This window comes from Cryptomeria japonica, chromosome 5, assembly GCF_030272615.1.
Source record: "Cryptomeria japonica chromosome 5, Sugi_1.0, whole genome shotgun sequence".
Classification (NCBI taxonomy): Eukaryota; Viridiplantae; Streptophyta; class Pinopsida; order Cupressales; family Cupressaceae; genus Cryptomeria; species Cryptomeria japonica.
In genome coordinates, this window is record NC_081409.1 from 720,567,581 (window position 1) to 720,581,409 (window position 13,829).

A 13,829-nucleotide genomic window follows, 5' to 3' on the forward strand; every position below is an offset into this window, starting at 1 on the left:
AACTCTTGTGCAAAGGTTTACGGATAACCATGGTCAAAGAAATAAATGCTTGATGAGACCCTTGGGTTAGATGGAGGTTGAGTTTATGAAAATTCTTTAACCATGTAAGAGGGTTTGAGTTAACCATTAATGGTTATGAAGACTTTGGGGATAACTTTGTAAGAATCCTTCCAAATTTGGGGGCATTAAACAAGTTAGCTTGTTGAATGGATAAAGGCTTTAATGCATTTTGAAGACTTTACTCCAAATTTGAGAAGTGACCTCCTCAAATTTAGGGAAAAGGGATAATGGATGGGTTTGAGTTAATTAATCAGGATTAGAAGAATCTAGAAGAGGTTAGAAAGAGGGTTAGGATGCAAGTGGGAGATGTAGGATTTTTCAAGTGGGTGAGGGAAAATAGGTTTTAATTGAATTTAATTCAATTTGGTTGCAATTAAATAAATTAGATTTATTTAATTTAGGATAACTATTTTAATTAAATTTGAATTTAATTAAAAAGTGGATAGGGTCGTTAATTGAATAAAATGAATTTATCCTATTAAATGGTAGAGTGAATTTAATTGAGTAATTTACCTAATTAAATAGAGGAATGTGGGTAATTTAATTAAATTGGATTTAATCAAATAGAGAAATGAACATAAAATATTCATTTAGGAATATGGTCATTTTTATACATCTACAAGACAAGTATCCCACTGGACATTGGCAAAAGTAAAATGCATCGGCAAAGGTTACAATGATAAAGGGTCAAAGCTTATACTGAGGAGATATAATGTATCGAGAGGAGCTACACTGAGAGAAAAGACATCAAGGAAATTATGCCCATCGCCTTAACACATTTTAAGGTATCCTGATGCCTAATGAGACTAGCGGGATAACTCGCACTGATCAGCAAGAAGAGAGGTCATCGACTTATGTCATCTTGATGAGTAAGAATAAATCAAGAGGTTGTGAAAATCATCGGACCAACATATGCTGATCGAATGGTAAAATCCATGTTCGTTGGGATGCCAACGTGAAATTTCAACACGTCCGAATTCTGACGAACACAGGGTATACTTTTAAAAAAAAAAAAATTAATCCAACAAAGCAAAAGAAATCTCATAGCAAGTCAAAAATGTTTGTCATTTTTTCATCCGAATTCTGACATGAAATTTTAACATGTTGGAATTCCAACAAACACAGGGTAATTTTTGAAAAAAAAAAAATTAATCCAACAACAAAAGAAATCCCATAGCTCGTCAGAAATTCTTGTCGGAAAACTGCTCCAAATGTACTAGTGATCATTGTTAACATCAACTGGTAACCTTTCTGACCTCGTACATGTAATGTTCTCAAACATCTAGATCTAGAGTAGGGTACGAGCCATCAAAATTTTCCCCTCATAATGTACATAATCTCCCAAGTCTTGGTAGAGATATGCTAACATATTGCATCTCCATGCAAACATAGTATGATGTTCCTCCATGTCAAAAATGGTATATGTCAATCCTTTGTGCATGTTATTTCCTTGAGCATTAGGACATATGCCCAGTGCTACTATGGAAAGAATCAATCTCCTCACTAAAGGGATAGCACCTGTTGGATGAACTAGCCATTAAATAAGTATCTGATCTCTTGTCTCTCTCGGTGTGGGTCTGTCAATACAATATATCTACTCTCTCATGTTCTCTAATTGTGAGTGATGTGAATGATATCTCATAATGCTCCCTCACACTTGTAATCACAAAATACTGTATACATCTTCTAATGTAATTGTCATCTGCCCAATAAGAAGGTAGAATGTGGATGTATCTGAATCCTACCTCTCCATCAAGGCGATTAGCATCAAACCATGGAACTTGGTTTCTGACATGCAACATTCCTACCACAAACCTACCGTACAGAGAATTCCTCTCTCATATAATGTCAGGTGAGAAATCTCACTCTACAAATGGCTATATGTGTAACCTGAGGTATGCTCCCGTAGATACGATAAATATTATATCCTAACCCCAGGAGTACTAGGTTTGGTGCCCCTTTTTTGGGACCATAATGCCAAGAGGGGACCAGGGTGCCCCTAGGGGACCAAAGTGCCCAGATGGGACCATGGTGCCCACTCTGGGTGGATCTTCTCAAAATTAGGGTTTTGATAGCTAATCTACTAATCAAACCACAAAAAATTACTAGGGTGCAGTATGGTGGACATACCTCGTCTAGTGGAACATCCTCTATGGTTGATTGCCTTAGGTTTTCCATCTAAGTGGGCACTTCAACTCATCAACATAGCATTTTCTATTATGTGGGCTTCTCCTCTACACTAAGAAACCAAAAAGGTGAATTAGACTTGAATGAATAGTGTCACTTTCACTATTTAAGGTAATCTATTCTCTAAACCCTTATTCTACATTTTTCACCTAATCTTTCACATCTTGAGCTAGAGAACTCTAATTTTCACATCATTTGTTGCATTAGAATCATGTTTATATTCTCTTTCTTACCAAATGATCCTTGTTTCATTTCAATATTATATAAAACCTTCTTGCAAGAATTTGTCATTAATTTTCTTTACAATTTGATGTGGTAAACATGATACTCCATTTCAACATACTAAATAGCAAGCCAAAACAGGGGGCATATAGCCACCCTCAAATTTCATCACTCTTCGTAAGAATTTCAGTACATTTTGCGATTTCAATGAATAATATGGTTTTGTAGGATGTAGTTCCTAATGCTGTACTGTAGATATGACTGAGGCTTTATTTGACATCTTATAGACATATCCTTTTTCTCATGAATGTTTACTTTTTTGTACTTTAGCTTGCAAATGTACATAGTATCATATGACCACTAAAGTGGGGGCTTAATGTAGCATCATTAATTGTATACACTTAATTAAGGTTGTCAAATTAAATGCTAAGGTTAGTAGCTACCTTAGTGTGTCCCATTGCATCTTGCATTAGTAGGTCTTCTTTAGGTATTTAATTAAATCTAAAATCCTTTCTCATCAATTCACACATCTTAAAATTGGGTCCTTAACCCTAGGTGCGCCTTTTTTAATTTTATTTTGATTTCATCCTAATAATGTCCTATTTTCAATATTCAAGTGACATTTTTACATATCTACAGATCTTGGATTGACCCATCATACTGAATTTAGCATTAGAATCATGATATCTCGTATCCCTAGAAAATTAGATAAAAGTTAGTCGGATGAGTTAGTATACTACCTAGTCCTGAACTTAATTTGGAAATCTTATATTATTAAAATCCCGCTTGGTGTCAAATATTACCAACTCTAAGTTAGCCTTTTAGTAAATTTAAAATCACGGTGTCATATATAAAACCTTTCCCTTTCCTCATTTTGGGATCCTAATCTAGCAATTTGAAAGGAGATCCTTGTGAAGTGAAAGGGCAACTTTATGTGAAGTCTCAAACCCATAAATTCATCCATCAATCAAGTCTTCATCAAAATTTTCATCAATTATGGAACATTTAGGAGATATTGAATAATGATAAGAGAATCACCAATCATTGATTGGCTTATACCTCTTCTTTAGGATTCAGTATGATTTCATGTTGTTGTCATGTCTCTATATTGACCTTCAGATCTACATAATAGTGACTTTCAGATTTGTATGATTTCTTTAGATTTGCATTAGATTTGTGATTTAAAGAATTTACACTACACTCATTTAGGGTTTTTCTCAAAACATAGTGTAGAACTCTAGTTTATATTTATCTAATAGGAGTCTTAAAAACAAATGAGATTGTAGGCCACTCACACATTTTTCAGTATAATATTAGCTATTTGTGGAAGTGGAAATCACCAAAATAAAGGGTTTGACTAAGGTAAAACTCTATAAAGTCACAAACACACCATTTTCAAGCTTGTAGGTGCAATTATAGGTTTCCATTAGAGCAAGCAATTTCTTGAGAGATCTCAATAGACAGTGACAAACCCATCACTAGAAATTGGACCTAGATCTCAAGAACCAGAGCATCCCATGCCCTAATCCTCTAGGACTAGGGCACTCCACACCTTGATCCTCCTCGGTTGGCTTCAAATTTCATAGGAACTTCTTAGACTGTCTTAGAAATTGGTCCTCCAATTTGTAACTCAATCAAATTTCTTAAACCATGGTATATAATACCCCGGTCCTAGTAAATCAGTCTCAATTTTTTATCACAAGTGCACATCAGATTGTTTTTCTTAGCTCTAATATTGCTGCCTCAGTTTTTGTTAATTTATCAATCTATTGCCACTATTTTTGTAGTTACCTTCATTCATCCTATTAGCATAGCTTTGCATTTTCCTATATTTAGTATATTCCCTTTCATAGCTCAACAAAGGAATATAGACCCTAAAAGTATCCATTGAATCTCTTTGACAAGAATTAGTCAAAGAGGATTACTCCTTTAGGGGCTTTCATATTCCAATGTTTGGATGAAAGTGGAATTAGGTCCTAAAACTACCCAATTCCATTTTTACCCTAAAAAGCAAGAAGATTCACAAACTAGTTTCCTTCTCTATACAAGTGTATAGCCATGTGATTTTAGAAGTGATCTAGTATGAGCTTCATCTATCAAGTCATGGATTGACCAACTAGGTTTTTCCTTGTCATTCATAAGATTGATCATGTTCGACGAGTCACTTATATAATAATGTTTCTAAGTCTTTTATTTCAGATACAAGGATGCCATGTTGATGACATAAAAAAATATCAATTTTCCTTAATGGTCTTGCATAATGTCACCCCTCATGGCTACCCTACATTGTCATGACAAGATCTATCAATGTTAATTTTTAAACAAGGAGTATCAAAATAGCGTACTATTATTTTGTTAAGTTTCATCCAAATAACTTTTTAAGAAATTTATCATAGTGAACTTAAATTTGACTTTTACAATGACTTGTTTGGTAATTAGGATTTTCATTTATTTGTGTTTTTATATATACTATCACTTTTAAAAATATTCAGTCTAGTGAACTCAACATGAGCCTTGCTAATTCATTCCTAAATTTAGTGTGCGCACATTTTTTGCTGCTCCTTTGTACACAAATGTCTTACCTTTTTAGGTGGTTCTAGAGATTGACTTTTTCTAGGAGCCTATTGGTGCAAAATAAATATTTTAGTTACATCCATAAGGGTCAATAGAATCATTTTGATGTATAACACCTTATACATTTTATTGTAAAGACTTTATGTGTTTCCATATGCTAGTCGGGGTTTAATGATATGGATTTTTTTATGACTATATGTAATATGTATGGCTATACTATCCATACTATATTGACTATACTAAATTTTGACATATATTGACCAAATTTTTACCTATATTGACTATACTAAATTTTGACATATAATGACCAACTTTTTACATGCTTTATATATCCACTATATATCTCAATTAGGAGTTAAGGTAGCCACAAGATTACTACACATAATCCTATGCATACTTTAGGATTAAGGGCATAACTTGTGTCCCTAGCCTTATAGCATGTGTAGACACTTAAAAATAATTATTTTAGTTATTCCTCGCATAATTAATTAATTAATTATGTTAATTCAAATTCATCTCAATATTAATTAAATATAATTAATATTGTCACTATAGCATATGATTGATTTATTTAATAAATCAATCCCTTTCTTTATTCTTCTAAAAAAATCAAATCCTCACAAATCTTCCTCTTAGCTAATTAATTTCAATTAATTAGTTAACCTACATGATTCCTACAAATCATCTTCTTAATTCATTTTTCTAGAAACTCCCTAAACTCACTTAACATTATTCTTCTAATTTTTTATTCCCTCCACTCATTCTCTCTCCTAGTCAAATTCTACTACAAATATTAATCCCACCTAACATTTCCTCTAATCCCCCTCCTAATGAGTCATTAATGGTTAATCATCATGACCCCCGCCCGGTAGAAATGTTGCGAAAGCCGGCCTGCCTACACTGAACATCCTTCACTGCTCCATCGGCCATCTAGAGGCTCCTCGACTAGAACATTAGGCCATCCCTCACTGAGTTCTGGTTGCCCTCCTTATTCTAGTTTCAAGTTAGGCCTTGCCGGTGGTATTACGTTGATAGTTGTTGAACTCGAGCATGCTTTCATTGAGTCAAGAATATGAGAAAATCCTCAACTCTAACTGGATGGAAGGCAACTCGTTAATTGGGGAAAGGATGGTTCATCGGTGAAGAGTGGGGTGGGTGGGAATAGGAAGAATTTTGAAAAAGGTCGGGACAGCCGATACAGAAATACGCCTGGATGGAGAGGGTGGTGGATCATATTAGCCACAAATTCAACTTTTTGTCCTTTTCATCCAGCCACTAGCTTTAAATGCTTTTTTCCTAGGCGAATGTAAGATTTTCGAAATCACACATTCCTCTAGGCATCCCCTCTCCCAAGGAATTTTTAATTCCTTTTTATTCCTCCAATCCCCATGATATCCTTTTTTGGAGAATTTTTAATTGCTCCAATGCATCTTGAGGAGTGTGGAGATACAAAATGCCTTTAAGGCATATTTCTTGGTCTCCATACCCTCTCTTGGACCTTGTGTGAGCTCACAAGTAAATCTTAGCCCTTCATCTTGAATTCATCCTAGCCATTCGTTTTCCTCTCCTCTTCCTATAAAATAGGGCTCCATCCCTTCATTCAAAACATCTTGAAATCCAATAAGTTTATGCTACCCTTTTGAGCCCAGGAAATCATCTTGGCAACTTGATCATCTCATCCTTATCATTTTTCAAATCCATTCCATTTGTGCACAACATTGGAGAGCCATCCACATCCAGCAATCAAAGGAGCACATCAAATGGAGCATTATCAAGGGGCGCCTTCACTTCATCAAGCTCAATCCAAAGGAGAAGGTAAAACAACAAGGTGAAATGGTCTTTTAATGATATTTTAGCATTCTGCATGTTTATTTCGTTATGTTTTGATCATTTGACCTCAAAATCTATTTTCCCCTCTTCAGCATGTATTGAGTTATACATAGTTAGCTTATGTCTATATTAACTCTTAATAAGTTAATTATAATTATGATTATGTATTTACTTAAGTTTTCCTACAAGTTATAATTAAGTACCTAAGTCAATCTAGGTGGTATCTAGTGAAATGTAGATAAGTGTGTAAAATCATCTTCCTGCACAAATCTACTCAAGAAAGTGATTGCAAAAAAATATTTTACATGTTTCTAGTTATATATATATTTGATGAACATTCATTTAAATTAAAATGTATAATCAAAATGGAAATCACAAAACACAAAAATAACATGGGGAAAATCCTTTTTAGGGAAAAATGCTATGCTCTAAGAGAATAGTACTTTGTATTATCAATAATCTAATCAGAATACAACACACTATCATCTCCAAGTTCATTAAAAAGAATCTTCAAACTTCATCTAGATTTTGAATGAATTCTAAACACATTATGGTGCTTCAATAAGTAATCAAATCTACAAATCCAAAATATAATTTCTTAGTATATAAGAGATTACAATGTGAAAATTAAATATTTTTAAATCCAACTCTTAAAATCAAAGATTCAATATGGAAATACCAAAAAAGGCTAAATGTGTAATAGTAACTTACCACTTGACAACTCATATAAATGTGTATATGTCAATTATTACCAAACATGCACATGGAAAAAAGGTAGACCTACAAAAATAGTTACACCTATAAGGCTTCCAAATTTTCATGCAAACTCAACATGAAAATAGAAACTTACTATGTGCACAAGTCCACCTATAATATTAACTTCTAAATTTTAGTCCTTGGAAATAGAAACTACCTATTATAGTTGATAATTTAACAAAAGATAATTATAAAATTTGACTCTAGTCAATTTTCCCAAAGTGTAACATGTACCTCCAAAAAAGTAGGAACTTTCTCATCTATATCTCCTAAAAAATAGGATATATGTAACCATGTTAATTTACATGTTTTAGGATAACTCAACTTGCCTCTTTAACAAATGACCTCATCTAGTGCACACATAAATAACTTATTTTGGTAAATAATTTTATGATAAAAATAAATAAATACCAAATAAATGCTAGGATTCACGCATAAAAGTTAATTTTAATCAAACATATGGTCTATATAGATTCATTATAGCTAATTTATATATGGACCACAACTTTTTCAATTGGAAGTGTCTACTAAATGTATATTTTATACCACTTTGGGTCTAATTGCCCCCAAAAAATTTTTAAAAAAAAAATCAATGTTTCAACAACTCTTACCCTTATAAATAATATTTTTTTTGAGTTGTAAAAATACCCTTTTATAGATCTATAAGTGAATTTTTCAAAATATATATCTTTTAATATTTTATTAGTTTTTTATATTTTATTATTTATTTTTATTGAAAGTAGGTCATCAACATTAAAATATAAGGTTGATTACCTTGTCAAGGAAAACTACTTAAATTTATTTAAATGTTTAAAAAAAAATATGATGTAGTAGATGAAGGAATATATGTCAAGGTGGTAATTCTTTTCTAATTTTGATAAATAATTAAGAAAAAAGTTGGTGGGAATTGGAAAGAACTATATTTCAGCACACACACCTTTTCAAATTTATTGAAAAATATAATTTATAAAAAATAGTAAAAAATATATCCATGCTCTAAAGTTTCAAGTTATCAATATATACAAAAAAATTGATTAAAAAAAAGTAAAATTTACTAAATAAAGTGTGGTGGCTTGTGTAACTTCAATTTCAATATTTTATGAACAACTAAATTATAGTGTTTAGTTTATAAAAAACTACATTCAAATAATTTTTAAATTTTTTGTTAAAATTACAAACATAAAATAGACAACAAAATATAACTTTTATTAGTTTACATCATTTCAAAATTCAAAACATATATTTCAATTTCTATTGATTTACTTAAAAAATTTGAATTGGCATTGACCATTTCCTTTATCAAACTGTTGAGACATCTTAATTCCAACATATAAGGAAAAGTTTGTGAGTCATAATAAAAAAATCTAGTCCCTTACGACAACCCCCATGTGGTTGCTTAGGTTGGGGTCTCATGGAGGGGGGCTTCCTAAAAAATAGAGTGGGTGCTACAGAGATATTTAGGATTTTTTTTAAGAGGATGGTCCCATGAAATTTCTAGTGCAATTCTGCTTAAAAATTTAAGCTCCTAAATTGAAGAAAGCTTGTGGTCCCATGAACGTAATTCAACTTAAAAATATAAACATAAATTCTGATTTCCCTCTAATTTTTTTGTTGGTGGGATTTATTAAATATTTTTTCATGGGAAACAAATTATAATTGACAAGTGGCATAAATTATCCCTAAGTTGTAGGGGCTAATTCTAGTCCCACCCCATTTTCGCCCACTAAAAAATGAAAATATAAAAAGTAGGAGCTTCTATTTTTGAGGGGAAGATTCAAAATGATCTGGTAGCCCCAAAAAAATTTCCATGGGACCGCTTTTCCCATAAAAATAGAGCCCAAGCCCTTGCCATGGGACCCTAGCCTTAGCTTATTTTGGCTAGCAGCTACTGCTCAACCTTTTGAGGAGCAATTTGTGGAGTAGGTGGCCCCATGGATAGTAAAATTGTTGCTAATTTTTATGCAGTCCTCTTAAATCATTTGTAAATTAAATTATTGGTAATATTTCTTGCAAATAAAATTTCTAGGTAAAATTATAGGTAAATAAAAAGGAGAAAAAAAAAGGTGAAGCCACATGTCAATTTCTTCAATAAGCCCACTCCTTATTTCCAACCCCCCCTTTTTTTCAAAGCTTATTTTCAAATTTTAAGCAACTGCTACTCCACTAAAATGGGGGAAGATTCAAAATTATCCTTTTCCCCTAGAATTAAAAGTTTACATGGGAACACTCCAACTGCTTAAATTTAAGAAAAAATTGCTCATAAGCAGTTGTATGGGGACATGGGGTTATTATTCTTAATATGTAGATTTTCTCATTACGACCTAAGTTGGATCCTAACTCTGATGTTCAATGATCATCCATATTGCTATTTTTACTTGTAGTGCTTCTATTATTTATCTCATTTTAACTCTATTTCCTCTCAATTTGTTTTTTTGATGTTTTGCCTTTGGTTTTGTTGATTTTGAAAGGTGTATATCCCTCATATTCTGATAAATTTTGATCTGATTTTATTTATTTATTTATTTTTCAGAACCTATTAAATCATCTTCAATCCATATTTTAGTGGAATTAGAGAAGAATTGAGTGAACTATTAAAAAAATAGCATTTCTACCTATTTTAGAAATTCTATATCTTTCAAATCTAAGTGAATTTATTCTTTATTATCAAAAAGTTTTTTAAAAATTCATTAAAAATTCTACTACAAAAATTATAGAGAAATTGGAGAAGAATTAGGTTATTTATTACAAAATTAGTGTTTCCAACAAATTCACTCCCAAGGTTACAAATAAAATAATTTCTTAATTTCTTTTTGGAAAAGTGACATATAATACTTGGTATGTTACAAACAAATTAGATGATTTCAGTTTCATTTGTGTGGTCTATTGATAAATTATTTTGTTAGAACTTCTCAACAAGAAGTATGAAAACAAAAAGAAATAAAAAAAATAACAAGAACAAGGATAAAGTAAAAAAGAAAAAAAAGAACAAGAGAAGAAATAGAAGAGCAAGAACAAGAGAAATATAAAGAGAAAAAAACAAGAAGAATATAAAACAAAAAAGTAGAAGCAAAGAAAAAACAAGATGATGAAGAAAAATAAAAAAGTTAGCATTGGGGACAATTTTATAAAGAGGTGGGAAATGTTATGCCCCTAATCCTATATTGTTTATTTAGCTATAGGTAGTTGAGTTTTGACAACCTTAAATTTTAAGTAAGTTATAGAATTAATAGTATATGCCATCCTAGAAGATAATTAAGTATCTAAGTTGGCCTACTTTGTATCCAAGGTATTAATATGCTATATATATAAGGTATAGGTTAGTTCTTATCTTCAAGTGATGTAGTTATTTGTTATATTGAAGACTCTTAGAGTTATCCACATCAAAGTGGATTATGAGATTGCCCCTTTGAGGTGCCATAGTATTTGAAACATATTTCCTATTATATTCTTTTTATGCAAGTTATTTCATATTAGTTGATAAGATCCACACATACAATGATGATAATAAGTTATAATGAAAAGGATATATCTCACACAACACAAGATATGTTTTGTGCTAATATTCCTTAATACCTAATATATGAATTTTAGAGTAAAATCTTGAGGAAGGGTAGCATCATATAATAATCCTTATGGATGAGCACATTCCATACTAAATCTCCAAGTGATCCTAAATACAATTTAGCATACTTCACATATATATGTTACAATAATAATAACCTTTATTATATAGACCCCATCTTAATAATACAATAAAAGGGTAATTGAAATGAAGGTATATTCAACTCTTGATAAAATTAATCACATAATTTATTCCCATGACCCAATATAACTAGCTTAAGTGATGTTTGTCACATGTTGACATCCTCATCCACCCAAATACATTATATTATCATATCCCTAGCTATATAGGTCAGGGCCATAACATTTAGGCTCCATAATTAAGAGAGAAGCATGGGAAACTAGCTCTAAATCAAGCACACATAATATTGCTCAATCTCCCAACCACTTCTCATGATAATATATATTGTCTATAAATGAAAATATTACAATTTTGTATTTCAACACATACATGTCTTTTCATACACTTCTAGATTTCAATAATTTTTTCTCAAATTTTCAAACATTAAACTCACTCTTTTCCAATTGCATGTGTAAATTTTTGAGCCAATTTCACTATGAATTTGGCATAATATGCAAACATACAAACATATAAATGAGGACTATTAATATTTCCCTAATAAATAAATGCCCATACTCAAGTCTAAAGCTAAGTGTAATCACATTGATTATTTAAAATGTTAAGCATTCCATTTTAGAATGTTGATCCCTATCTTACCATCATAATGATTAATTAATCTAAATCCATTGAGGTAATGTGGATTTGAATCCATTTTGTAGCACAACAACCCAACGAAGACACAAGGCCTGCGAGCACAATGGCCCAATAGGGGTTTGAACCTTGGTGCCCGCTTCACCAATGAAGTGTTTTAACCACGTCACTACATGTCCGAAGACTTATGAACCCTTATATTCAAGCAAGCTTCAACCTTTAAATTAATATAGGTTGCAAGCCTTTAAGTCTTAAATCTTAATATTCAAGCTATGAGCCATCATCAACTTAGACCAAAAGATTACAAATAACTATAATTATAATGAAGGAAAAGAGATTCCTATTAACTTAATTGAATGTCTTTTATAATAAGTTTTTAATCTTGGTAAACATGTAAATAAACTAGCATGATATATGTTGATGATTTAGATTAAGATTTCATGTGTTGCTTAAATTAGTGTCAGGTTCCAAAATTTATATTCACTATTAGTCAATATTGATTTAGTAAAAAAAAGCTCTTAATCCATTACAAAGATATATAAATCTATAGAGCAAAGTTTTTTTATTTAAATAATAAACTAAAATAATTTTTTCACCTCTAGACATCAATACCAATTGATAACTTTACAAAATATTATGTAAATAAATAAAATCACAAAATAACCAAGAAAAACATGATAATTAAAATTCATATAATGCAAAATTGAAAGATAAAACAACTATTTTTACTCAATCTCTCCTCCAATGAATTTGTTTATTCATACGAATTTTTAAGAATTAAACACTTCTCTTGCAGAGGTACATGTTTACACACAAAGAAATGGGTGGTGGGCTGATCCTCATTATTTTTTAGGCATATGTGAGAAGAGGAGGAGAGCAATTAGCAAACTGTAACGAGAAGCCATTGTGAGTACAGTCAACACATCGATTCCCTCTTTGTTTCCCAGCTCAAAGCCGCTACGCAATTTCGATAGTGTACACAAAGGGCGGAAAATGCTACCTGCACCACCATAATTCCTAAAGCCACACTGATTGCAACCCATCTTAATTTTAACGGCACCAACAAATAAACTGCTGCTAAGGCACCCACCATGAAAAATCCTTCAGAGATACAATAATACACCTTGCCGATTAAAAAGGTTCTTTTTATAGGAAGGGATCACCCAATGAGGGTCCGCCCAACATCAACGACAATTCCAAGTAGTATTGAAACGAAGGTACCCAATATAAATATGTTATGAGCAGTGGAATTTCTGTCTCTTCCGAAATCCTTCAAACGCTTGGTCACGACACCCACGAAGAAGATTGCTACTATCACCAAAAACCAGGCAAATTTTTCTAGGCTTTTACAGGCTTTATCGAGCTCGACTTCAATCCATTGTTCTTCTTCGCCCACTCCAATCCATTGTTCTTCTTCGCGCACTCCAATACGTTGTTCTTCGCCCTCTCCAGTCCGTTGTTGTTCACCCACTCCAATCCTTTGTTCTTGGTCTCCTTCACTACTGGCCATCTGAACGCATGAAAGTTGTTAAGAATTACATATGCTCCTAGTTAATTTTAAAACATCACAAAATAGCAAAAGAGAAAAGAAAGAGATAAGATTAATGGTCTGCTCGGATAAACTAATTCGATGTTCAGAATAGGATAGCAAGACATAATGATGCATGCTTAAACACCGCGCGTGTTATTTTTAGATGAATTTTTGTAACATTTTATTGGTGAAGGATTCTTTTTAAATTTGAATATGACATGATCCTTTTAAAGGAGCCAACTCTTAAAAATAGGAGTAGGGGAAAAAAAGCTAAAAATACCCAGTGCCCCCTCTAAAAAAGAAAATAATCCCTGACAAAATAAAGGCCAGTCTCCC